Source organism: Rhinolophus sinicus, linkage group LG03 (assembly GCF_036562045.2).
Source record: "Rhinolophus sinicus isolate RSC01 linkage group LG03, ASM3656204v1, whole genome shotgun sequence".
NCBI classification, from domain to species: domain Eukaryota; kingdom Metazoa; phylum Chordata; class Mammalia; order Chiroptera; family Rhinolophidae; genus Rhinolophus; species Rhinolophus sinicus.
In genome coordinates, this window is record NC_133753.1 from 184719659 (window position 1) to 184745103 (window position 25445).

Here is a 25445-nt window from a genome sequence, read left to right on the forward strand (position 1 = left end):
ATACATATGAGGTCCACATTTGCCATCTGCTTTCTCAAGGGTGACATCTTCTCTATCTATGGCCTCTGGTGAGCAACTGGCATTCTTGTAGCTTCTCCGAGATGGTAGGCAGAAGCTTGTTCTAATTACCATTCCATAGATGAGACAGCCCTTTCTACATACCTGTTGCACACAAATATGTCATTCCTAGTTCCTTTACTTCATGTAGGCTGAGGTCTGCATTCCCTTAATAATGCTGGGAATTTAAACCCTACTAAGCCATTCATGCCTTTATCTGCTTCTGATAACATCCTAATTTATTAGCTCATCCTTCTCTTATTTTATGGCTGGTACCTTTTTAGTGTCAAGTTCCATTGACGACTGATCAGACAGAAGAGATATATTGTATCAGTAATAATAGTGCTTCAATAAATAGTGTTTTGAATTGATAAGGTGTTTCCTTTACAGTTCTTCTAAAGATTTTCTTAAACAAGATTTTCCTAAAGACTATGAAGCCATAATTCTGAAACTTCAGTTCTGTGGGTTTACTCAGCTTTCACAACATAACTATAGGTTATCAGTGCTCCTAGTAAAAAAATAATCAATTATGTAAGTTACATTGTAAAGTAATATCCATTTATCTAAGCAAGTTAAAATTATTCATGTACTATATTGTCTTAAACAGTATTTTAAAACACTTGTTCATTGTGCTTGATTATATTTCTAATGATACCAGGGATATACTCATTGTTTTATGTGAAATAGAGTCGTTAGGAAATTCTTTTATTCTGGTAATTTTTCTCTTCCATGAAAGCGGATAGGAACAAAATCTCTAGGCTGAAAAATAGCCTCACAAAATATAGCCATGTCCTAATTCATGAAACTTTTGAATGTTACCTTTTATGGCAAGAAAGGGGCTTTGGAGACATGATTAAATTAAGGATCTTTAAATGGGGAGATTATCCTGGATTATCTGTGCCAGCCCAAATTGTAATCCCAGACTTATAAGTGAAAAGTATAGGGAGATTTCACACACACACACACACACACACACACACACACACACGGAGGAGGAAGCAATATGAAGGAAGAACCAGAGGTTTTTAAATGTAAGTCTTGAGAATTGGAATGATGTGGGGACAAGACCATGTTTGCTGGCAGTTACTAGAAGTTAAAAGAAGCAAGGGAAGGATTCTTCCTGAGACCCTCTGACCAGAGGACAGCCTGCTACCACCTTGATTTTAGCCCAGTCATACGGATTTCAGACTTCTGAACACCATAGTGGTGAAAGAATGAGTGGCCTTAAGCCACTGCATTTGTGATAATTTCATACCACAGTTGAAGGAAACTGATGTAGATTTTGGTACATTTTACGCAACATTTCTAATATAGTTCAAAGTATATACTGGCTTAGAATTTATTTTGAAGTTTTTTCTTATTTTAATGTTTTTTAATCTTAAAGATTTTTTGACACATAAGCTTTTATTAGTTACCACATGTCTTAATTTGTTTGGACTGCGATAACAAATTACCATAGGCTGGGCAGTATAAATAGCAAATGTTTATTTCTTAAAGTTTTAGGAACCCGGAAGTCCAAGACCTAGGTGCCAGCAGATTCAGATCCTGGGGAGAGCTCCTCCCTGGTTTGCAGATAGTTTTTCCTTAGATCCTTAAATGGCAGAGAGCAGAGAGAAGCAAGCTCTCTCGCATCTCTTCTTATAATAATGCTGATCCCATCAGGAGAGTTCCACCCTCATAATCTAATCCCCTCCGAAAGGACTCACCTCCCATTATCAAACTGGAGATTAAGATTTTAACATCTGACAATTTGGGGGCACACAAACAGACAGTCCATAGCACCAGAATAACAGAATGATAAAATGAGTTGATGATTTTACTTCCAGAAAATAATGTATCTCATAGGGATTATCAGACTAGCCTATTATTATCTATATTTTCCACTCATTTTTTTATGATAAAAATGATGATAAGTACTTCTACCTATTCTATTTCCCATTTCGTTATAATGGCTAATATATAGACATTAATTTGAATAATGTTATAATTCATTAAAAATGGAACTTCTAACATAGATAAAATTGATATAACGCAGACATTCTATCTTGGAAACAAACCTAACCATGTGAAAACACGGACATAGTATTAGGGTACATCAACAGAAGAAATTGTATTGGTTGTTATTAAGTAACATGTATTTCCTCATACTCTTTATTTTTTCAATGTGTGGCACTTGACAGAAAAATGACCAGACAACTGTGGTTATGTACACATATTATTAAAGGCTATTTTGTGTGTTTTTTTAAGCACAATGAACTTGAGTAGGAATTAAGGACAAACATTTCCAAGGACTTCATGAAGATTCCTTCAAATCAGACTCAAGGCACATATTTTCTCATTTGTGTGGGTATCTCTTTAGTGATCAATCCTGATATGTTACTCACATAGGGACATTTCAAACAGAAATGTAAGATGTGTTTTCAATAATATACTATATTAAACCCAGGATGCTATTTATTTAAAATGTGTTATAGAGTTAGAGTGTAATATATCAGTAGGAAATGACATTTAGCTTAATAGAAAGAATTATGGATATGTGTCTTATATACATTAGTATAATTACATATATGTCCTAGGTCAATCCACTGACAGGCTTAGAATCAAAAGCACCCCGGTAACAAGGAGTACCCCTAGTGTCCCCCTATTGTTTTTTAATACCATTCATCAATAAAAGGAACTAGGGCCCCTGAACATATTGCTGAGTCGAGATGCTGAGACAGAGATTATGTAAATTTAGCATGAATTGTCTAATAGTGGTAGAATGTGAGGGCCTGTTCAATAAAACAAACTATTGTGGTATGTCATAAGGTTACAAAGCCAAGAGAAGGAGCTCACAGAGGCCCAAACTGGAGCAATTTGAACAACACAATAAACAGTGTAGTATTGGATTATAACACAAAATGCAAAACAAATATCCATGAATTCACATTGAGATGTATAGGTATATAAATTACTGAATGAAGTCAATGAGTGAATGAATACAGAAACAAGCAAACAGATGGGAACATAGACAAGTCTTTCTTGCAGAAGAATTTCAAATACATTTTGTAGATATATATAGTTTTTTCTCAGTAGGTAGAGTTTAACTTCCAACCCCTGAGTAGGCTGTATTCAGTGCCTTCTTCCAAAAGCAAAATATGGAAAGGAAGACCAAAAGTCACGGTGGGGACATGCACCCTTAATACAAAATGATGAGAATGACACTATCTTTGTGGTCTTCCTTCAGAAATCAGTTGAATAAAACAAACAAACAAAAAATATATTAGGCCTCCCATCTCCACTGCCCCCACCACCTGGTACAGTCATGGAAAAATAAAATAAAATGAGGCAAGTTCCACTTGAGGGACATTCTGATCATTACCCTTCAAAACTCTCAAGGTCATCAAAAACAGAAAATCTGAGAAATTATCACTGTTTAAAGGTGGCTGAGAAGGTAGCAAAACTAAATTCAATGTGATATTCAGAACAGAAAAACGTATATTAGGAGAGAAACTAATGAAATCAGAAGTATTCTGATCAGAAATCAGAATGCATCAATATTGGTTCATTTGAGTTCATGCATCACAAGTATTAGAAATTGTTAACAATGAACCATTGAAATATAAAATGCTCACAGAAGGATAAATTGAATATGTGGTATATAAGAATGCTGAACTCTCTTTGCAGCTTTTAAGTAAATGGAAAATATTCTAAAATCAATGTATATTGGAGAATAATTGACATTACATCTTTGTGTATGTTTATCTTTCCAGCTCTGTTTGGCTCTGTTTTGGAATATATTCCATTTGGAATTCAATAACACCTTGGAGTTTTAAAGAATGCCAGCCTTCTTAAAGGTAGGTGACATTTAAATATCATCAAGACATACGCTCTTAACCTTTTATAAATACTTCAAAATTCAAATTCTTTTTAAAACTCTGTTACATTTTAAAATATAAATTTTCATTAGAAATCAGAATAGTCACATATTTATATGCTTACAGGTAAGTAGTTCACAACAACACGGCAAACCACGAAACTTAAGTAACCATTTCTTTAGCAAGAATTCTATATTTTTAAGTGTTTCCATTTATTTTCCTGTTTCCTTTTACACGTCCCCATTTATTTTCCTGTTTCCTTGAGAAAACCTAGTGGGTATGTGCCTTCTAAAGACAGAAATTGATTTTCTCCTTTTATATTATACTTTATGATACTTTGTCTACTTCCTCATAAATAATTACTGGGTATTATTTTTGTTAAATTGGTTGCATGTGTCTTATTTCAAAGGTGAGCATCAGATGAAGCTCTGACCCAGGAAACAGAGATGGTGTCACGCATTTTCTCGTCTTTATTAATAATAATATGGTGGAGTCTAGGTCAGTTGTTTCTTGGGCAGGCAATTGTAGGCTCCTTTTCCTTTGTTGCTGGCAGGAATCTAAATCCTTTGATTTAAATACTTACAGTTAACCTTCTGGAGACAATAATTAAAGCACTGTCTTGACACTAGCTGCTTGGCAATTGTAGCGTCTATTCTTAGGCTATAATCAAAGCAAGCTTCATATTGTTAGTTCCCAATTTGTTATCAATTAATAGTAACCATTTACGTAATAGTTCAGAAAGGAAAGTTTAAAGAGATGAGGCAAACGTGATTAAACTTATGTGGCTTTATGGACCTAGCTGTGATATTTGTTCAGATTCTCTCTGCATACTCAAATTTAATAGGTTCAACCATTAAATGTTTTCCTTTTGTTTTTAACTGTATTTTATGAGATGCATTTATTAAAAAGTGGTATGCTTTAATCTAGTTTGATAAAATTATCAATTAATTTCAAGTGTTAGATTTGAATAAAAACTATACACATTTTAGATACATTTTTCATGATTAAATGTTTGAGATAAAATTAACCATTTTATATCTCAACTACTACTGACTCCTAATCCCTGTCATTCATCCGTTTTATCCTTCAATTTATTCTCATCAATATTTAGAATTTTCGCATGGAAATATCCTATTTTTACTTTATGATTTTTTTGCACTTTTATAGAAAATTTGATTCAGTTTTAAAATTTCTCACTTGAATAATTTTGGAGTGGGGGTTTAATTCCAGACTTTATACTCAAATTGATAGGGTAAAAGAAATTGCCCTTTAAATTTAATCCAGACACTGGCAACTTTTCCTTCTTATAAAACTATGATTCCATCAACCTAAATAGTGTCTGTGATGCTATATGAGCTTGATAATCACTTTATATAAGAATAGTTTAAAGATAAAAACTTGAGAAAGGATAAATGTAAACAAATTAGAATGTTTGCTTGTTTTCAATCAGGAGAGAGTTCAAATTAATGCAGAAGACATTTTAGAAAATTGTTTTCCATTTAATGTAAGGGTTTTCATAAACTTCGTTTAATGAAAATAGACCTGAAAGTAATCTCAGTGGAATGATACGAGAAAATAGCGAATGATGTTCAAGAATACTGAAGATATAGATGTCAAGCCAAACAAACTTAGTATTAAAATATTTCTTTCATTAATTTAACTTTGAATAGAGTAGTACTCTGGAGAGTCTGTTTACAATCCCACCACCTTCATTCATAATTTTTTTTTGAACTAAGTAGGGACAATCTATTTCTCTTTAAAAGCTTTACAAAATTTACTGTTTATTCTCCTGAGTTATCATTTATGTGATTGCCTAGCAAGTAAATAGAATAATTTATTATAAAGCATGCAAAAATGAAAAAGAAAAAGAAACAAATCATTCTTTCTTCATATGGGCAGAAAACATTCATTATTTTTGGACACTTTTTGTTCCAATATGAAAGATATTATGGTTGCAGAGAAGTTGAGACAGGATTTTTTTGTCATGTTATGGTTGAAAGGGGAGGGGAAAACACAGAAAAAAGACTGAATTTCATAGAGAAATGAAAATATGTAAAAGAAGAGGCCATAGATGTATAAAAGGCATGATATGTAGCATTGTTTCATGTTTGGTGAGTTTTAAAGCAGTTGGGGAGTTAGAGAATTCCATCTATATCAAATATGAAGGTAGTTGGTACATAAATCTAGAAGAGTAGTCTCAAATGACAAAGCATCTTAAATGAAATTTAAAAGTGTGTCTGTGCTGTGGGCTTTATGCTTTATGTGATGTGGAGCCATGTTTACTTATTTATTTATTTATGTATTTATGTATTTATTTATTTATGTGTTTATTTATTTATTTATTAATGTAGAGAAATAACCTGATCAGGGCTGTGTATTTGTGTTTGTGTATGTGTGTACGTGTGTATGTGTGTGTGTGTGTGTATAAGATGTTTGATGACAATGTATTATATATATATATTTTTTCTTTTTTTGTTCCTAATCTTTGGAAGTTCCAATTTAGTCTTATTTCTGTCTGTCTCCTATATTTTCTTACACAATATTTATATGTAATCAGTAGTCAAAAGACATTTGTTTATGTAGGTGTATATTTAAAGAATTTAGGGTATTAACTAAGTCAAATCCTTCAGGAATCCTTTCAGACTTCACTTCATTATGAGAAGGAGAAAAGTGCTGTCACAGAAGGAACGTTCTGGAAATTAACAGAGGCTGACACGGAGAGAAAGAAATCTAGGATTTATGATTTTTTGTTTTGTTTTGTTTTTTTAAGTCATTAGTGCATTGGCGTGAATATCAGGTCCTGACACTCAGGGAACATTCTCAGCAGTGAGGAGGTGAGACAGAAACTGATGGAAACACAAGAGGGAAGAAGGATGGATTCGCTCAACCAGGAGTAGATTTGAGCTTTGCTGGTATTAGTGCTCAGAGCATTCTGCTGAATTGACAATAGCGTTTAGAAAATGAATTGTAAAGCCATTTGTTTAAAAAAGAAATGTACTTTGTAAGGCATTGCTAGAAATCATTTTGTAAATCTTATTAGTATAGTTTTCCCTCAGTGGGTTATTGTTTGGGTTGTGATTAGCACTTCTGTAAAAAATAAATGCTGGTATATTTCTAATACTTGGTAATTGTCAAAGGTTAGTCATTTGGGACACGTCTGTTAGGATTTCACAATGGAATTGTCATTGGGAATTATAATTCATTCATCTACACAGAATAATAAGCACAGGAAAGAAAGAAAAATGCAGAGGGAATTGACTCTTTCAACTTAGACTCTGCTAGGCTTCTTATTTAGAAGAAAGAATTGTTTCAGTTACTCATGATTGCTGTAAGCTTACAGAATTATTAAAACAGATTGACTACAACTGGTATCAGTGGAAAGAAAGCAAAATCCAAAACATACTCCGATCTGTCTTGAATTCTTCTTTATGTATTTTCTATTTATTTACTCAATGTAAAAGAGTCATAAGCCACAACATCTTAAAATCTTGTACACTCAGAGACTCAAAGGTCCCTTACACGTGCCTTTATTCAATGGAACGTATGTTTAGTTACTTTTAAAGGTCACCGTCCTTCTGTGAACCTAAAAATGGTATTCTTTAAATAAAGAGGTAAAATATAAATAAATAGGAAATGTTGTGTTCTTGCTTTAAAGGAACCCTGTTTATATGTCATGCTGCTTTGATATTATGTGACAGGTCATAACCCAGGACATTGTGCAATAACTCAGGTTAGCTCACAATTTCTTCAGTACATAAGCCAGTAAAAATGCACATGATCTTTGTTCTAATAAAAAAAATCATGTATGAGAGATGAAGAGAATGCTCGGTTATGGTCTGCGGGACAACAATCCATAATTCACTTTGCAGATGTCTGTGTAATTTAAGCAGCAGGCAGAACAACCACACAGTTGTAGCTGCTCTGGGGAAAGGATACCAAGAGACTCATAAATCATGGAAAGGATTAAAAGCAATGAGCATTCATCTTCTTAACCTCGTAAAGGCTATACTGGAAAACCAAGGATCAGAATATAGAGAGTGTGGGATATTTGTGGCGGAATAAAAAGTGTCGGAGTTTTTAAGGCTTCTCTCAATTAGCATAGATCTGACATTTGCAAGTCAGCAGAATATAATTTTAAAGTTGATTCAAACCAGGCCCCTTCCACATGAAAATAAATTGAGTAAGTGCTAAGATATATTTCTAGGGTAGCGGAGGCAAATTATATGAAAATGCTAAACATTTTCTTAGACTGAAATGTGTTTCTTCTTGGACAGTATATGGAAAATAACTTTAAAATATCCAAAGCAAAAGAACTCCCTGTTTAGCTAAACACATTTAAATAGTGAAATGTCATGAGAAAATCCTAACTTTAAAATTGTCAGATGAAGGAGGTACAGACAGCTGGGTCTCTAATATAACATTTAGTAAATAAATGGCCTGTTACTAATTGTTTATATTTGAAAAATTATTCTAATCCAAGGTCTTTGGAAGCAAATGAATAAATTGTGCACAGTGAGAGGTTTCATTTTTTCTTGAAGATAGAAACTTTAATCAAATTTTAAAGCTTTTGAAATATACTAATTTGTTAATTTTCTCAGTATTCTTATAAATCAGGTTTATAAGAAAACTGAACTTGGCAATTTGATAAAAAAGCACCAGGGATAGAGCAGAAAATAATAAAATCACTCACTGAAGGATAGTTATGAGTATATTAAGGAGACAGAAATAGATTCCAGTTTGTGATTCCCTAGTTCAATATCAAATAATCCCTTGGCAATGATTCTTTTAATGTAGCCAGTACTCAATTATCTATTTTAGTTAAGGGGATCTTTAATGTGTCTAATCCAGAATGGCAGATTAATTATGTAATATATATATACATATACTATGAAATACTACTATAAATATATAGTATTGAAATGTAGTTTGTGTTCATATTTGAACTTGATTTCATGTGACATTTTAGAAAGCCACACTGCCCTATCCTTGAAATCAACCAGAGTAACATAGCCGATAATGTAATTTAGGCTATTTCTGCACTGGGTGTACCCTATTCAGCATGCTATTCTTGGAACAAAAAAAAACTTTCTTTCCATTTGCCAGGAAATACTATACTGCTCCATTTTAGTTCAAAAATCTTTTCAGCTACTGCTTTTCCTTCCTGTGAAATACCGATTAAGTGCCACATGCTTGGGTACAAGTTTGTCTAATGATTTTAGGGTAAAACAACTTTGTTATATTGTGGATTATTGCATTTAGTTGTTCCTTTATCTGGTTTCTAACAAAGCTGGGCTGCTTTTACCAGGAGCAATTCGAGGAAAGGAAGGAACAAAACTTTGGGGAAACTTATTACATATTTTTGGACTAAGGATAGACTATATTACTTTGACTTCATAATAGCAACCCTTGTTTAACCACAAAATCTTGGCTTCTACACTCTGCTGAAAAAACAATAAGACATGATTTTAAAAGAGTAAACATGTGCCTCTGTGTCTACATATCCGAATTACTTTTAAAATAATGATTAGACAGGGAGAATAGAGAAAAAAAAATATTGTATGTGAAATGCAGTTTATTAGGATTTTAAATGCTCTTTTATATTTCAAATACCTCTGTAAAGTGGGTGACATAAAGGAAAAAAATATTTTGACTATCTTTTTTTTTCCTTAATAATATTCTCCCCAGCCACTTCTTGACGAAGAATGTGTGAATTACAGATTCATGGATTAATTTACTCAAAAATTGTTATTGAGTACAGTCTATATATTACAATGTGTCTAGAACTCTTCTCTGGATAGTGAAAAAAATTGTGAAGAATATAATTAAAAATTACTAACCTCATTGGTGCTTACATTCTAGTAAGTAGAATAAAAGCAAACAGATTATAGATAAAACAGTTTATAGAGAGTGATAAATGCTATTCAGAAAATAAGCTGAGAAGAGTGATAGGAACTTATTGTGTTGCAGAGGAAATGGGAAAAGTATTTTGTCAATTAAAAAAAGAGAAAAAAAAAAAAAAACATGTTTAGAGACAGTCTTCCTAATAAAATAACATTTGAAAAGACTTGAAGGAGTTGTAGAAACAAACCACGAAAGTATCTAAAGAAGAGCATTCCAAAGTAAACTTCAAATTCCAAGTCGCCAAGGTGGGGGTTCGTCAATAGGCACAATCAAAAACCAGCAAGAAGACCCGATTGGTGGAAGCTGAGAGAGAGTGGGGATGGGTTGTAGGAAGTGAAGTCCTGTAGGCACTGGTCCTTGTGGACAGTGTAAGGACTTTGCTTTTTCCTCTGAGTGAGACTATAATGCACCGGATGGACCTGAAAGGAACAGTGGCCTGATGCAGTTTATCTTTTGAGAGGACTTCTCTGTCTGATGTGTTTATGATGCACTATAGGGGCACAGGAGAGGGTGAGGAGACCGTTTTAAGGCAGTTGGAATGATATTAGGCAAGCAATGATACTTGCTGGGAACAGTGATACAGCAGACAGAGTGGTGAGAAGTAGGAAGATAGGGACCAGATGACGTAGTAGCGTATTATGTGTGCATTATGAGAAAATACAAGAGGTCCAGGGTGACTCTGCGATGTCTGTCCTGAGCAACTGCAAGATGCTTTTGCCACTAACCGAGATTGTGAAGTTTGAGCTGCCTTTAGATATCTAAGGAAAAATGTTCACTAGCCCATTGAAAGTATTTATAGGAAATTCAGGGGTGAGTTCACTCTAGTATATGAATTCAGTGACATTTGATCTATATACATTTTTTTAAAAAACAAACACTTAATACTCCCTACATGGCAGGCACTATTCTAAGTTTCTTGTGTGTATTAGCACTTTTTTTTTTTTTTTTTAGTTTCAGGTGTACAAAGCAACAAAATAGACATTTACACACAAAGTGATAATTCCCCTCCCCCAAACTACTACCCTCTGACATCTTATATAACTCTTCCAATACCACTGACTATCTTCCTTTCTTCCCGTGAATATGTGTGTGTGTGTGTGTGTGTGTGTGTGTGTGTATCCCCCCCCTATAGTTGCCATACAATGCTATTCTACCTCAGCTTCAGGTGTACAGCACAGTGGTCAGGCATCTATACAGCCTATGAAGTCATCCCCCTGATAAACCCAGTGCCCATCTGGCACCCTACGTAATCTTTACAACCCTGTTGAAGAGGCAGCCATTGTTAATAGTATCCTCATTTTGCAGATGAGAAAATTGAAGCTAAGAGCATAATGTTTTCCCAGGTTACACACATGCTGAGTGGCAGAACTGGGATTAAACCCAGGCAGTCTAGCCCTAGACACCATGCTGTTAGATATCCCCCTATTTTTTGTAATAAAATGGGTTAAATAACTTGATACAGGGTTAGGTTAATAACAGAGAAAGTTTAGAGAAGAACAGAGAGGTCCAAGAGCTAGACTCGGGGGCACTGTAGTAAAATCAAGTCAGGGAGAGGAAGAATGAAAAGAGACTGAATAAAAATGGCAGTGCAGGATGAGGAATAAAAAGAGCGGTGTCCTCTCGAAATCAAGTGAAACAAGTGTTTGAATGGGCTCCAGTGCTGTGATGACTCGAAAGCGATCAGGACTGACAACAGACCATTAGAATTCCCAATGTGAATTGCACTATTTATGTCGACATGAGCAGCATTGATGGATTGGTGAGCCAAGTTTTGAAGAGGAAGCTATGGAAATAGAATGAAGACAGAATTAATTTTCAACATGAAGACAGGAGTTTGAAGGGCATTTTTGAGAAAGAGTGGAACAGAGGTCTGGTGAATGAAATCATGAAGTTTCTCTTACATTGCAGTGAAGATGAGCTTGGAGTGAGAGGACACAAAATGGTGCTTTCAACAACAGCTGAGCCATGAGTCCTATTTTCCTGTGGTTGACTGAGAAAATATGACATAAGTGAATTATTATTATTTTTTCTTCCCCTTGCTGCTGGCTGGTTTTATGGGGAAGCATGGTAATAGATGAGGGAGATCAGGGATTGATTCGTCTGAGGATATGAAAGGTAATCCATTGAATGGGTAAACGCACCCAGGGCAAAACAATCTTTGCTCAGTGCTTTTGGGCACTGGAGAAGACACCTGTACAAGGTGGCCACACCCCAAATCGGCAGCGTCTGGAGAATTATGAGGTTGCAGTAGCATGGTTAACAGGGGAAAGGCCTGGCTGAACTGAGAATAGATGACATGTTTATGAGCTGAACAATCAATAATGTGTAACAAGCATACCCAAGGAAGCGATTGAACTCAACATACCTCAAAAGATGCCAGCCACCCCACTATGCATGATCACCACTGTGCCAGGAAGCCCTCTTCCTCCCAACTGTGTAAGGTCACATGTGCCCATTTCACCTCAAATGCAAGCCAAGAGTGAGATGTGAAAGACTGAACAACACCTCAAAGATACTGAGCTAAATCTTCACAGACTACTTACATTTTTGGGCCTAACAATAGTTTAAACTGGAGAAGGGGTTTCTTATGAGAAAAATCATACCAGTTCTGAAAACAGGTATAACAGTTTAATTGTATATCTAAATAAATTTTGCATCTAGTTTGTGGCATTGCAATTCTTGCCATTATGAAAAGAATGCTTAGAGTAAGTGCCTTAACATTTTGAGGCACCGGCAAAAACTCATCTTAAATAATATATAATATTTGTATGTTCTTTTAATAAGTGTCCATTGTGAAAATATAGGTAGATGAAGTTTAAAAGGTCAACTTTTGATAATATAGGTAGTTAGATGCAGGTGCAAGAGCTTCAAACTTAATTACTATGTACCCTGTTAATGTATGCATAACTACCTTAAAGAAGTCTCACAGCAAATTTATAGCTGATCATTTATATATGGATATTGAAAATATATACTTTTTGGAAAATCAGAGCAGGGTAAGAACATAGGGAAGGTTATAATTTTTATCTATGATAAATCCGAGGGAATTGCCTGGTTGGTTTAAAATCAGGACACAGCGTGACTTCTAACCCTTTAAAAATCTCAGTATTTAGCTATGGTAGTTAGAGTGGGAAGACACCTATGAAATGCTTTCCTAATTTCCACTATTGTCATACTCTAGCTCCTATAGAAACTTTAGAGTACAGAGAGCAGTATCTGTGGGGAATATGGTCCAAGACCCCCTGAAAGTCTGAAACTATGGATAGTACCAAAACCTATATATTATTTTTTATTCTATACATATATACCTATGATAAAGTTTATTTTATAAATTAGGAAAAGTAAGAGATTAACAACCATAACTAATAGTAAAATATAACAATTATAACAATATACTATGTTAAAATTGATGTCAATATGGTGTCTGTCTCTCAAGATATCTGGAATTTTCTGATCAATATTTTTGGACTGAAATTGACCACAGGTAACTGAAACCACAAAAAGAGAAACTATAGATAAGGGATGACTCTTCTAGTGAAGTGATTAACCTGGGGTCCAAACCATTTTGGGCAGCTCTAGAAGCCTGGCAGTGATACACTGTTTCACATTCTGTGGTCAGAACACTACCATCATTTCTTGATAATACTCCTTGTACCTTTATATGCAGTCCCTTTGGCAACACTGAGTTTCATTAACTCTTACTACCGTTGTGCGTTTCTTTATGACCTTTTGTCTTATCCCAACACCACTCGCAGGATTTCTGCAAGTTCTGATCCTACAGCCTCAGTAGGTACAATTTCGATGGTATGACCATAAGTACCCTTAGCAGGAACCACGCTCTCACAGATCCTGTCACAGCCAGTGGTGCAGCTAAAGTTTTGGGAGGCACGTAGATTATTTATGTGTAATAATAGTTTGTCTTTAAACCATTTGGGATTGTTATGCTATTTTAAAGCAAATCCAGATTTACTTGTGGGTCGTGGCTCAAAATTCATGAAAAACACTCGTCATACACATTTCAAATTAACAAGGAAAGATTATAACAAAATGACACTGGTTGAAATAAATCTACATTAGTTTTCATCACTTTTCCCAGAGAGTGTAAACTCAGGGTCAAGAAAACAATCTTTATGTCATTAAAATTAGGATTATTGCACCATTCCCCATATAATGAACACAGCAGTGTCTTATTCATTGGGCCTTTGTGGACTTCCTGGGTACTTTAGGTTCCAGGAGTTAAACGTCTTACATGTGGCACCTTCTTGTAGAAGTGACAAGCACAGACTTTCTGCTGAATTAGCATAGCTGTTATGAATAGCCTGATCTTGGACAGATGTTTAACCTCTCCATGCCACATTTATTTTATCAGTAATATATAATATTATAGATCTAAGAGTAGTATACATCTCATAAGGTTGTTAATAAGGATAATGTGATAATATTTGTATATACTATTTGTAAATATTTAGAACAGTGTCTGTCTGTAATATACCGACTTAAGTGTTTTTTAATAAAGAAGTTACGTATTTCTTTGTTTTCCTATGGGAACTGAAAGGAATGAAATGCTTTCCTTCTATATTCTTTGATGCTATCAAACCATGGGTTCATTTTTATTTCAAGCCCACTATGTCCCGTTGTGGACATTTAAGAGATTCATACTCAGTTTATATTTTTTGAAATTTATATTCATGAATATGTATTTATATTCACCCATTCCACTATATGCTTAGTTTGCTTTTTTAAAACTTTTTCTTTCCTTATATTTCCAAATTTATTTCTTACGCTGTTCTGCTAATTACTTAAGATCAATCGTTTAATGAAATGTCTTAAGATGAACATCTATTTCTTATGTACATGTACATGTATAAGTGTGTGTATCTCCCAACTTTTCAGACTCTTTTCATAAGTACTCTATAGCAAGACCTCAATGCCTCAATGCTATATGGCAGCTGCCACTTAAACTGTGGAAAGACACAACGTTCTTATTAATATTAAATTATTTGTACATAACACATGTAGCCCCATAAGCCTATTAATTGAATTAAACTCTACAAAAATAAGTCTTTTTTAGCTTTTAATATTTTTTTTCACACACAGAGCCTATTAACATAGTCAATATTCAAAAATTCTCAACAGACATTTTAAAGGAATATTTCCGTGAAGACCAGTAGGCTCTTTTAAAGTTTTTGCTGCAAATGATGAGACAGATGGAGAGTTTCATTTTTTTAAAGGATGGTATTTATTCTGTTTTTCCATGTTGTTTGTAAACCATTCTTCCTCTTGCCCCTAAGGGATTCCTGTGATCTAAGCACATGTTTGAAACTAGATAGAAAGCATATGTCCTGTGTATCCCTTGGGACTGACAGAAGGGGTGAAATATAGGATAACTGCTTCTTCAGTTGTGCAGACAGGAGTTTCCTTTTTGCAACTGGCATTTCAGCCAGAGTGCAAGATACTGTGTTAAAGCCTTGTGATAGTTTAATTATATACACATTTCTTTTCATAACTATATGGGTGTTCTTAAAGCTTAAGAATATTGGAACTTGACATAAATGTCTCTGGGGTATAATTATGCCCTCAATTGAATTTTCCAACCTTATCACAGAGTACCTCCTGTGTTTTCAGAACAGCGATAGGTGATTCTAGTGATAGCTTTATCCTGACCTTACATGTCTTACAAGGCTGTTCATGATCTGTTCTTTCTTGTCTGCTTTATTTTGCGCCACTCTCCACACTGCACTGCAAGCTAAACCATGTACACACTACAACATTCAGTTCCTCAGCTACAGTCCTATGCACTCGTGGAGTGTTCACGTGCTCAGATTCTGCCAGAACTGCCTTTCCCCCTGGGCACCTACACACACATACCTTCTCTCCCTGGACCAGCCTTACTGCTTACAACTTGGATGCCACTCTGTGCTTCATACCTTTCTCATTGCCCAGAATCGGTGTCAGATTTATTTTGCTTGGCCATTTCATTACATTGGTTTATTGGCTATTTATTCATCTATATCTGATATTAAATTGCAAGTTTCAAGGTCCCCTGGCCTCATCTCCCTCCCCGTCTCCACTCTGCTCAGTGGCCCATTCTCAGTCCAGTGTATTCTTGTCACACTGGCCTTCTTTCAATTATTCAACCTTTCCTCCCACCTCAAGGTATTCATATACTTTTCCATCTTTAAAGGAATGGCTTCATCTTCTTCCATCCATCATTACCTTGCAAAATGTTACCCAACATACAGATGACCTCATTGTACAGGTATTCAGGGAAATATTAAATAAAACAAAAACGATTATCTGATTCAGGTAAGGTGAGCCTAAATCATGAGCAACAATTATATTGTATTAGATGTTCAGTCTGTAATTTGGTTCCGTCCGTGACTTTGGGACCCAGAAAAATTAGGTTTGACTCAAAAGTATGTATTAAATATGAAAGTATATATTAAATATGCCATAGTACTTTAAGTGGGACTCCAAAAGTTCAGTCATATAAAATGAGCCATTGCATCACTGCAAGGTGCTAGAGAATGGAAGTTAGGAGAAACTGCCAGTCACATTGTACCCCAAACTATGTTTTCAGGGATGCATTTTTATGTTGGCTAACTCCAATAGACCAGTATAAATCCAGGGTTCAGTAAGCGGTAACAAGAATCTATGTTAAGCAGAAAGCAGATTTTTATACAGAAGTACATATTTAAAGTTAGGGTGGGGGAGCAGGTACTATCTGGACCTCCTGGAATGAGACTCAGGATGTCATCAAAGGAATGGCCAACCAAAGAATGTTCTCCCTTGGGGCAGTAAGGAGACTAGGGGAAAGGGAACTGCTGACTCTAGAACAATATCATCTTTGGCAAAATCCTTGGATCAAGAATCCACCACAGCACAGTTAGGTGCAGGAACCCATGACCTTCACTCACTCTAACCCAGGTGCCTGGAAGCAACAAATGAAGAGCTGGCTTAGACCACGCTTTCCTGCCAGATGGGCACCAGTAAACTGGGTGATTCGGCAGCATTGTCGTCTCTCTTCCTAGCTAAATCCTTCTATCTTACAGCACATCACATCCGCAGAAAATAAATCATATAAAGTCCTAGATTCAAAACACTCTGGATAGTGAAGTTTTACTTTCCTAGGATCTGTCCAACTTAAAGCAGTACTAAAAGGAAGTTGGGCAGCAGTGGATCAGTGAACCAATACATTTTACGCACCGATATTTCACCTTCTGAAATTGTTTTCAAATATTAATTAGAATCATTTATAACTTCAGTTTCGTAGAACAAAAATTACTGAATATTGGATTTTTTTGTCATTGCAACTGTACGCTTATAAAATACCATGTTATGAAAACAGGAACCAATGGTTATTGAAAACAGGCGACTGGATAGGGATAAAATGTTTGTTATAAGTTCTGAATGTATACTCTGAACATATATAAACTATTGGCCATAAAGAAGGGATATCCATACAAGTTTAAATAGATCAAAATATTGCGTTTTGATGGCCTTCTTTTCACCTTGTTGATGAAAGAGGGATTCCTGCCCTCAGGGTCACAGCAATGGCAGAGAACACAACATCTGACACTGGACAGATGCCATCAAAAGCAATATATTAGTCACCTCTACTCACAGCCCCGGGGAGGAGGACCCTGGACTGTACAGGGCCACGGGGTTGTACTTGGGGAGAGTGAACAGGCAAGGACTGCGTGAGGCAGAATTCCTAATAACAAAGGGAGAAGATGGTCTCTGGTCCCTGCAGGAGGATGTCATTGTCTTGTATGAGTGATCTCGCCAGCTGTCAGGGAACTGACATTTGCTCTTCAGGGATGGTCAGGCGTTGTGCTTGGTCCCTATAATTAGGAGGGTTGTTTGTCTAGGGGAGCTTATAATGGGGAATATAACGGGAAGGGGGACTTACCCCTGGGATCTTCAAGGCCCTCCTGGTTTTCCCCAGATGCCAAGGAACACATAATATCCGACCTTAATTTTAGGCCTTTTACATGTTTGGCAAAGTGTTTGCACATTGCATAATATGAACACTATAGAACAACATTGTTTAAAGGGAAGTAAATATCTCATTATCAACAAAGTCAGTTTCAATTTTTTCTTATAGGAAGTATTTGTCTTGCTCTAAGTTTTAAATTTAAATTAATGAGCATTAAATCAAATTATAAATGCTGTTCCTTCGTCTCACCAGCCACATTTCACAGGCTGAACAGCCACGTGCTTGTGGTTAGAAACTATTGTATAAACTACCTACATAGGTGAAGAACACTCAAAAAGAGACGTTCCTAGCAGAAATGACAACTTGTTTCTGAACTTGCAGTAACTATCAAATATTTATATTTCTTGTTTTGAATCATATGGCTAGCTGAGCTGGACATGTAGAAATTGATAATATGCTGCAAGAGACAATATTGAAGGAAACACATACATATTTTGAAGTCCACATTAAAATGATACACAATGATTTAGATGAAGTGAGGAATTGAATCTTCTCTACCTAATTTAAATTTTTTATTCTAGTTTCAGTAATAATGGCATCTTTGAATATTGTGTGTTCCATGAACCTTAAACCTATTCTCAATGTCAAATATAACATCTCACATATATTCATGTACGCACAAATGAAATTTACTATGTGCATTCATCCAACGATTCGTTCATTTATTTAACAATATTTTCCGATGTGTCACAATTTGGTTGCTTTGGGATATAATTGAAAAAAAAACTGATATGTTTCTGCTTGCCTGGAGTCTACATTGGGACTGAGAGTGTCAGAAAATCAACACATCAATTATTAATGTATAAGAAATGATTAGAAATCAATAAAGCACAGTGAAGTCAAATAAGCAACTTGATGTAATAGGTGGAAGGACTGGGCGTTCACTTCTGATTTGTGGTCAGAGAAGCTCTCTGAGGTGAAGTCATTTAAGCCAAGATGGGAAGGACCAGGTGGAATTCATGGTGTGACCACATGCAGGGAGTTGACAAGGAGAAGCAAAGAGTTGGAAAGGAACTAGGAGGAACGACCTTGGCATACTCAAAGGACAAAAGAGAATGCTGGAGTGGCTGGAGAGGGTGAACAGGTTAGTGAGGGATAGTGTACAGTCCAAAAAATTGTCAGGAGCCAAATATCGCAGGTCTTATTAGCCATGGTGAGGAGTGTGGATCCTCTGTGTGTGGTCAGTTGTCATAAGAGTGTATTGAGCAAGGTGATGGAATGATGACAAGAGCACAATTATTGGTAAATTCTGAAGAGAGCAGAGGCGGAACGTTTATTTATAGTACGGGGCTATGGGAATGAGGACATCCTGGAAGGGCTAGGCATTGAGACAGACCTGGAAGAATGATATTTTGACAAATACATTTAAGACAAGACTGCACTATGGTAGATGAATGAAAAAGTCAAGGGTTTTAGTAAATGGAAAATTATTGGGAATTGGTGAATTGCATTCATAGAATGTGGTATTTGTCTAGAAAGAATGCTGGAAGGTAAATTGTTGTTATCTTTACTTGATGTTTCTTTATAGAGTACTTCTCTTGCTTCAACTCTTTTAAACAACCCACACACTGAATTCTGGAGATGAGAGGAAAATATCCTCTATGGCACTGACATTTCTTTCTTTTTTTAAAAAATTTATTGGTGTGATATTGATTAGGAAAATTATAGGTTTCACGTGTACAATTGTATAATGCATCATCTATACATTGCATTGTGTGTTTACCACCCAGAGTAAGTTCTCCTTCCATCACCATATTTGATCCCCTTTTCTTTCTGCAAGAGTGTCTCTTGGTCACAGCTTCCAATAATCAGAAATGCCATCTGTTATGGTTTGAATTTTGTATCCCCTACCCCCAAATTCATGTGCTGAATTCTTAACTCTCATTTCCTCAGAGAGTGACTGGTGATAAACTCCTTAAAGAGGTAATTGAGTTAATGAGGTGATTGGAGAGGCCCATAATCCAATATGACTTTTCCTTGTAAGAAGAGGAACTTTGGACACAGGCAGGAACCAAGGGAAAATGATGTGAAGACACAGGGAGAAGACAGCCATTTATAAGCTAGGTAGAGAGGCCTAAAACAGATACTTCTCTCATGGCCTTCAAAAAGAACCAACCATGTTAGCACGTAATCTGGGACTCCTAGCCTCCAGAGCTGCGAGACGATGGCCTTCTTTGCTATTTAAGCCAACCAGTCTGTGATACTTTGTTTTAGCAGCTCTACCAAAGTCATACACCATTCCTATGAATTTTTGTAAGCCATGACAATGGTTTCTCTGGTTATATGGACTCCAGATAGTTTTGCATGCAAGGGTAGGAAAGCAGGAGTGAAGAGAGCTGTACTTTCCGGCCCACTGCCCCCTACAACGCCAATCCTTGACAAGTTTACTGCTTTTATACAAAAACTGTAAAGTGGTGTAATCAAAGGTATTCGTGTTATGTTTTTTTTTTTCCTATTAAAAATATTTACTAATAAAGGAAGTGATGTTTATAATAGCTAGTAGGTATGTGAGGCTTTTTAAAGAATGTTTATATTTAGTGGAAAAAAATGCTGGCAAACTATGCTCATTCACATTTTTGCAATGACTGCTGATTAAGGAAATTCTGAAGTTGAGAAATCTTTAGAGGACTATATTTTTCTCCTTTGCTTGTATGGATTTTCTGTCTTTGTGGCAACTTCTATTATGAATAGTAGATATTCATTAGCACTTCTTATTTCTTGGTTCTCCTGTCTTCTGATCTTTATCCTAGATTGAGATGTTGTGTTAGGAAGGAATGTCTTGATTTCATTAACCTATTGCTGTTAAGTTCAATAAGGAGAAATCAGTACTCAGTGAAATCTAGACAAAATGGATTGCTTTGAATCTGGGGCAATACAATGGGGACCATTAGGGAAGAATTTTAAAGCAATGTTGTGGGAAGATAAACACTAATTTTGTGTAATATGTATCTTCCCTTCATCACAGCCAAGTTAGACTTGAAATTAATAGTGTAAGTTGTCCTTGTGAGTGATGAGCATCACATTCTAACATCATAAGAATGTACGTCCCCTATGGTTTAAAGCATTTTTCCAGATATAATTAAAAAGGAAAGAGTAAAAGCAATATGTTTGGCATTATTGTTCCAGCCATCAAGATTGTTCTAATTATATTCAGTGATAATATAATTTAAAGCCATACCTTTTGTATCTCAATTGGCAGACTCAGAGAACATCAAAGAATAATCTGAGATTAGGATTTGACATACATTTAAGTGGAAGTGTCTCACTGCTCATAAGACATCATGAAGTAGTCTAAAAATGTTAAGTTGTTACATTTGCAACTGTAAAATGGCAGCTTACACAGTTACTGTTTTTAGCAAAATAATGTCCAATTGAAATTTAAAGTTGAAATTATTCTTGTGGCCATAGCTTCAATATCCAAATTATAACTAAAGTTATGTCAACAGTAGAAAAGTTATTTTAATTCTAATGTCATTATATGGCAAAAAAAAAAAAAAAAAATCAAATGAATGACCATTCTTTTTAAGATTTAATAGAAAAGACTGCTGTTTTAATGGGGTCTGTTTACCAGGGGATCTGTCTTCATCAAGTATGGTAAGACAGGCAGACATGGAAATGGCTGTCATGAAGGAGGAAGATTTTACTCACAGTTATCTAGAAACAGGAGTCACGACCCACCATGCACGGCTACCTGTGGAAGCACCAGGTTTGGTCAGGAGATAGAGCTAGTAAGGGGGAAATGTGGGGGAAGAGAACGTCTGTGGAGTCCCCCTTGAAGTTTCCACAGGCAGGAATGGGTGAATCAGGGTGAGCAGATTTAGAATTGGCTACTTTGAATAATTTCAGTGGGCTTTGGAGGCATAGGAGCTGTCCTCAATTGTCTGGTACCTGGCCCCAGGTAGAAATGGTTCAGAATGTGAGAGCCTAGTGAAGAAGGTGGTTGTTGGTATGGGCTCTGTTTGGTTGGCTTACAAAGGACCTTGCACTGCTTTCCAGTTTTCTAGTTTTAGGCATTAGCTAACTCTATGAAAGGCATTCCTTCTAGGGGTCAACAAGGACCCAAGGTATCAAAGCATCAGAACATAGAAAAATTCACAGTTCTTACAACTTAAGTCACTTGATTTCCTTTACAAAAATTGTGACTTTTATATAGTAAGTACACTGGAAAAGTACAAACATTGAAATAATGATAAAGTAAATTGGCTCCAATTGAATAAATATTTATTTTATTTTGTGCTATATGAGCCCCAAGAGACTTTCCATCTGTGATTTAAATGATTAAGTCATGTTTGCTGCATAATTTACATTAATGAAGGATAAGTGGACAGAGAATACTGTCATTTTGTTTGAAGATTTACTTAACTGTCAGTTTTGGACTCTTCTGTATCAGGTATGTCAAATCATGTTACATCCGAACATTGCATTGGTGTATTTATTTGTTACAAAGTAATATCCTCTGAGTTACATTATTACCAATTCTAGAATATATTACATATTATCTTTGCTTTTGCCATTAATACTTTATTGTGATGGATGTTGTATCAAAATAAGTTATCAAAATCAATTGACATTTATATTACCAGACATGTCTGAACAGATGGATGGATTTATGTAACCAGTCACACACATAATTTTGTTAAAAACTGAACTTTAGTATACAGGATTTCACCTCAATATTAAACACTATTTTCAGCTGCTTACGTATTGTCCTGTGTTAGTGTGAGGTGTTTGCTTCTTTGTGTTACTGAGGCAAGCAGTTTTTACCTTCTTCAATGTCATACTTGATTTATAATCATTAACCAAAGAAGAATAGATATTTCCCTATAGATTTTTTCATATACCCTGTTTCCACGAAAATAAGACCTAGCCGGACAATCATCCATAATGTGTCTTTTGGAGCAAAAATTAATATAAGACCCAGTGTGATATGATATGATATGATATGATATGATATGATATGATATGATATTGCATCCAGTCTTATATTATTTGAAAATGAAACCAGGTCTTATATTAATTTTTGCTCCAAAAGACGCATTACAGCTGATTGTCTGGCTAGGTCTTATTTTTGGGGGCACATGGTATACACGTGTATATGTCTATCTCTCTCTATATATATACATGCATATACATATATATACACACATATATGTATATATATGTATATGTATATGTATATATAAAGATAGACATATACACGTGTATATGCCATTGATATATATATATCACTGACATTTTTGCAACCCCTAAACTCACTGTTTGGCTCAACTTTATTTTGTTTTATTATTTTTTGACTGTTCATTTAATGTATTTCCTTGTATCTGTTGTTTTCTGTGTCCTCAAGTTTCATTTTGTTTCATCTGGCAGCAGAATACAGTGATTTTTTTTTCAATAAGACATCAGAAATTATATGTTATTTCAGCATAAGTACATTTTGTAATATATCATTTTACATTTTAAAAATATAAGTATTATTTTTTAGGAAAATGGAAAAAACGCTAAAGGATTAAATGAAGATAATAGCTATCTCTCATAACCCAACACCCAAAGATAATATGAAATATTTGTTTAATTAAATTTATTGGGGTAACTGGTTAATGACATTATATAAGTTTCAGCTGCATAATTTTGTAGTCCATGATCTGTGTATTACATTCTGTAATCACCCTCAGAAGTCTATTCTCATTCCCTCACCATGTATTTGACTCCTTTTGCCTCTTCATCTTCCTCTACCTCTCTTCCCCTCTGGTAACCACCATACTGTCGTGTGTGTCTATGAGTTTGTTTGTTCATTTGTTGTTTTCAGTTTTATATCCTATGTATGAGTGAAATTATATTTTGATCTGTAATATTCTTGAGTTTTCCATGTATTTCTATTCATTTTTACACTCTACCCTTTAGCTAAATCACGATTGATATAAATAATTCCTTAAGCTGAAAAAAGTTTGTTTCTGAATTTAAAGAGTTCTGAGACATATATGACCCCTGCCATCTTCTGCTGTCATTCACTTATTCTCACTTTCTATACCCAAGTGTGCCTCGATCCTGAACAGACCAAGTTCAATTCTGCCTAAGAGTTCCATGTTGCTGTTTCCTCTGCAGGTAAAATTTCCAGCAGATGGTCACAAAGCTCGTTCCCTCGTACTAGCTAGATGTCTGCTCATACATCTCCTATTACAGAGGTCTTGCTCACCTTGCCGTTTTAGAGTAGCATCCCAGCAGCCATCATTCGTTTATAGTGCTTTGCTTATTTGCTTCATGTCAGTGAACGTACACCATTAGAAAGTAATCTTTATGAGAGTCGAAGCTGTGTCTACTGCTGTATTCTCAATACCTCTAACAGTCCCTGGCACAGAACGAGTGTTTGATAAGCAGTCATTGAGAAATAATTGAATACACTTGCATATTATATATGCTAGTGTTTGTGTGTGTGTGTGTGTGTGTGTGTGTCTTGTTTGTATAACTTTTGCTTCTCTAACTAGGTGATAAGAATCTTGAGGCAGCAGTAGTGCCATGCGTATTTTGTGTACCTCCTCCCATCCTTGGAAGAATGAGTTGATCAAGCAGAGTTTTGATATGACATATTTTTAATCAATAGTTTGTTTGTTTGTTTTCAAAAAAAACTTTACAAAGCTTATATTTCCTTTTCTAAGTACAACGATTAATTGAAAAAAAGAACTTCAAAGGAACAAAGAGAAGATAAAAGGAGGTAGTGAGAAATATGTATGAGTGTCTTCCTATAAACCTCTGAAAGTCACTAGATTTTTTTTTTAAGAAAGTTGAATGAAATACCAGTGAAGCAAATGAAGCCTTGAACTCTCACAGGGTGTCCATCACTGAAAGGACACTCTGGCCATATGGATGAATTGACTATTAGTTGGACATTTTATGATGGGTATGCATCAATTTATCTTTTTTCAAGGTGAATGGTATTTGTTGGGAAAATCTCTGACATAATCATATTTTTTACCTTGGTGGATATTTGATGATGCTGTATAAGCTTAACATATGACAGGAAGTAAAAGAAAGAATACTCAGAGGAATGCATTTTAATAGCTTGATAAAGAAAAAATTATAAGATTATCTCATGCTGAAAAAATTAAACCTTAATACTAACATGCTAAAAGTTTGCCTAAACTGTGCTTCATTAAAAAAAAAAAAAAAATCTCTTGGAGTGCAGAAAATTGTTTCTTACAAATGCTTTTATGAGGAGGAATGGAATTAGTTACGTAAGGAATAACTCTGTAATATTTGGTTTGCTTTAAGGAATATTTTCCTCTGATTATAACTAGTTTGGTTCCACCTAAAGGCATGTAGAGACGCATACTGCTCTTTGGGTTAAATTGGAGATTTCTTGATCCATAAATGTAGACCAACTGGAGCTAGGAGAGCAAATTACCAGCTAACATGTCAAGTATGCTCTGAAGTACTTTATAGACTAATTTTGTAAAGAGAGAATACTGTCTTCATGAAATGTTAGGAAGTCCTCGGGAGTATGAATCAGGGAACCTGATTGTCTCACAAGTTGGTTTTCTCATCTGTAATATGAAAGCCTAGTACACAATCCATAAAGTCAATTTTCTAAGTTAGTATTATATTGTTTTACCTTTCATGGATTATTTTCTCAAGTA

General features: G+C 35.2%; 1 protein-coding gene across 4 annotated transcripts in view; it reads left to right on the top strand.

The window, feature by feature from the left end:
- The window catches only part of CDH12 (cadherin 12), an 877868-nt gene that overhangs the window by 300329 nt on the left and 552094 nt on the right, over nucleotides 1-25445 (top strand). For all 4 annotated transcript variants that reach the window (XM_074329051.1, XM_074329054.1, XM_074329053.1 and 1 more), the window contains exon 2: nucleotides 3810-3893. The gene's annotated coding sequence lies outside the window, so the exon portion shown is untranslated. The remainder of the gene's footprint in view (nucleotides 1-3809; nucleotides 3894-25445) is intronic.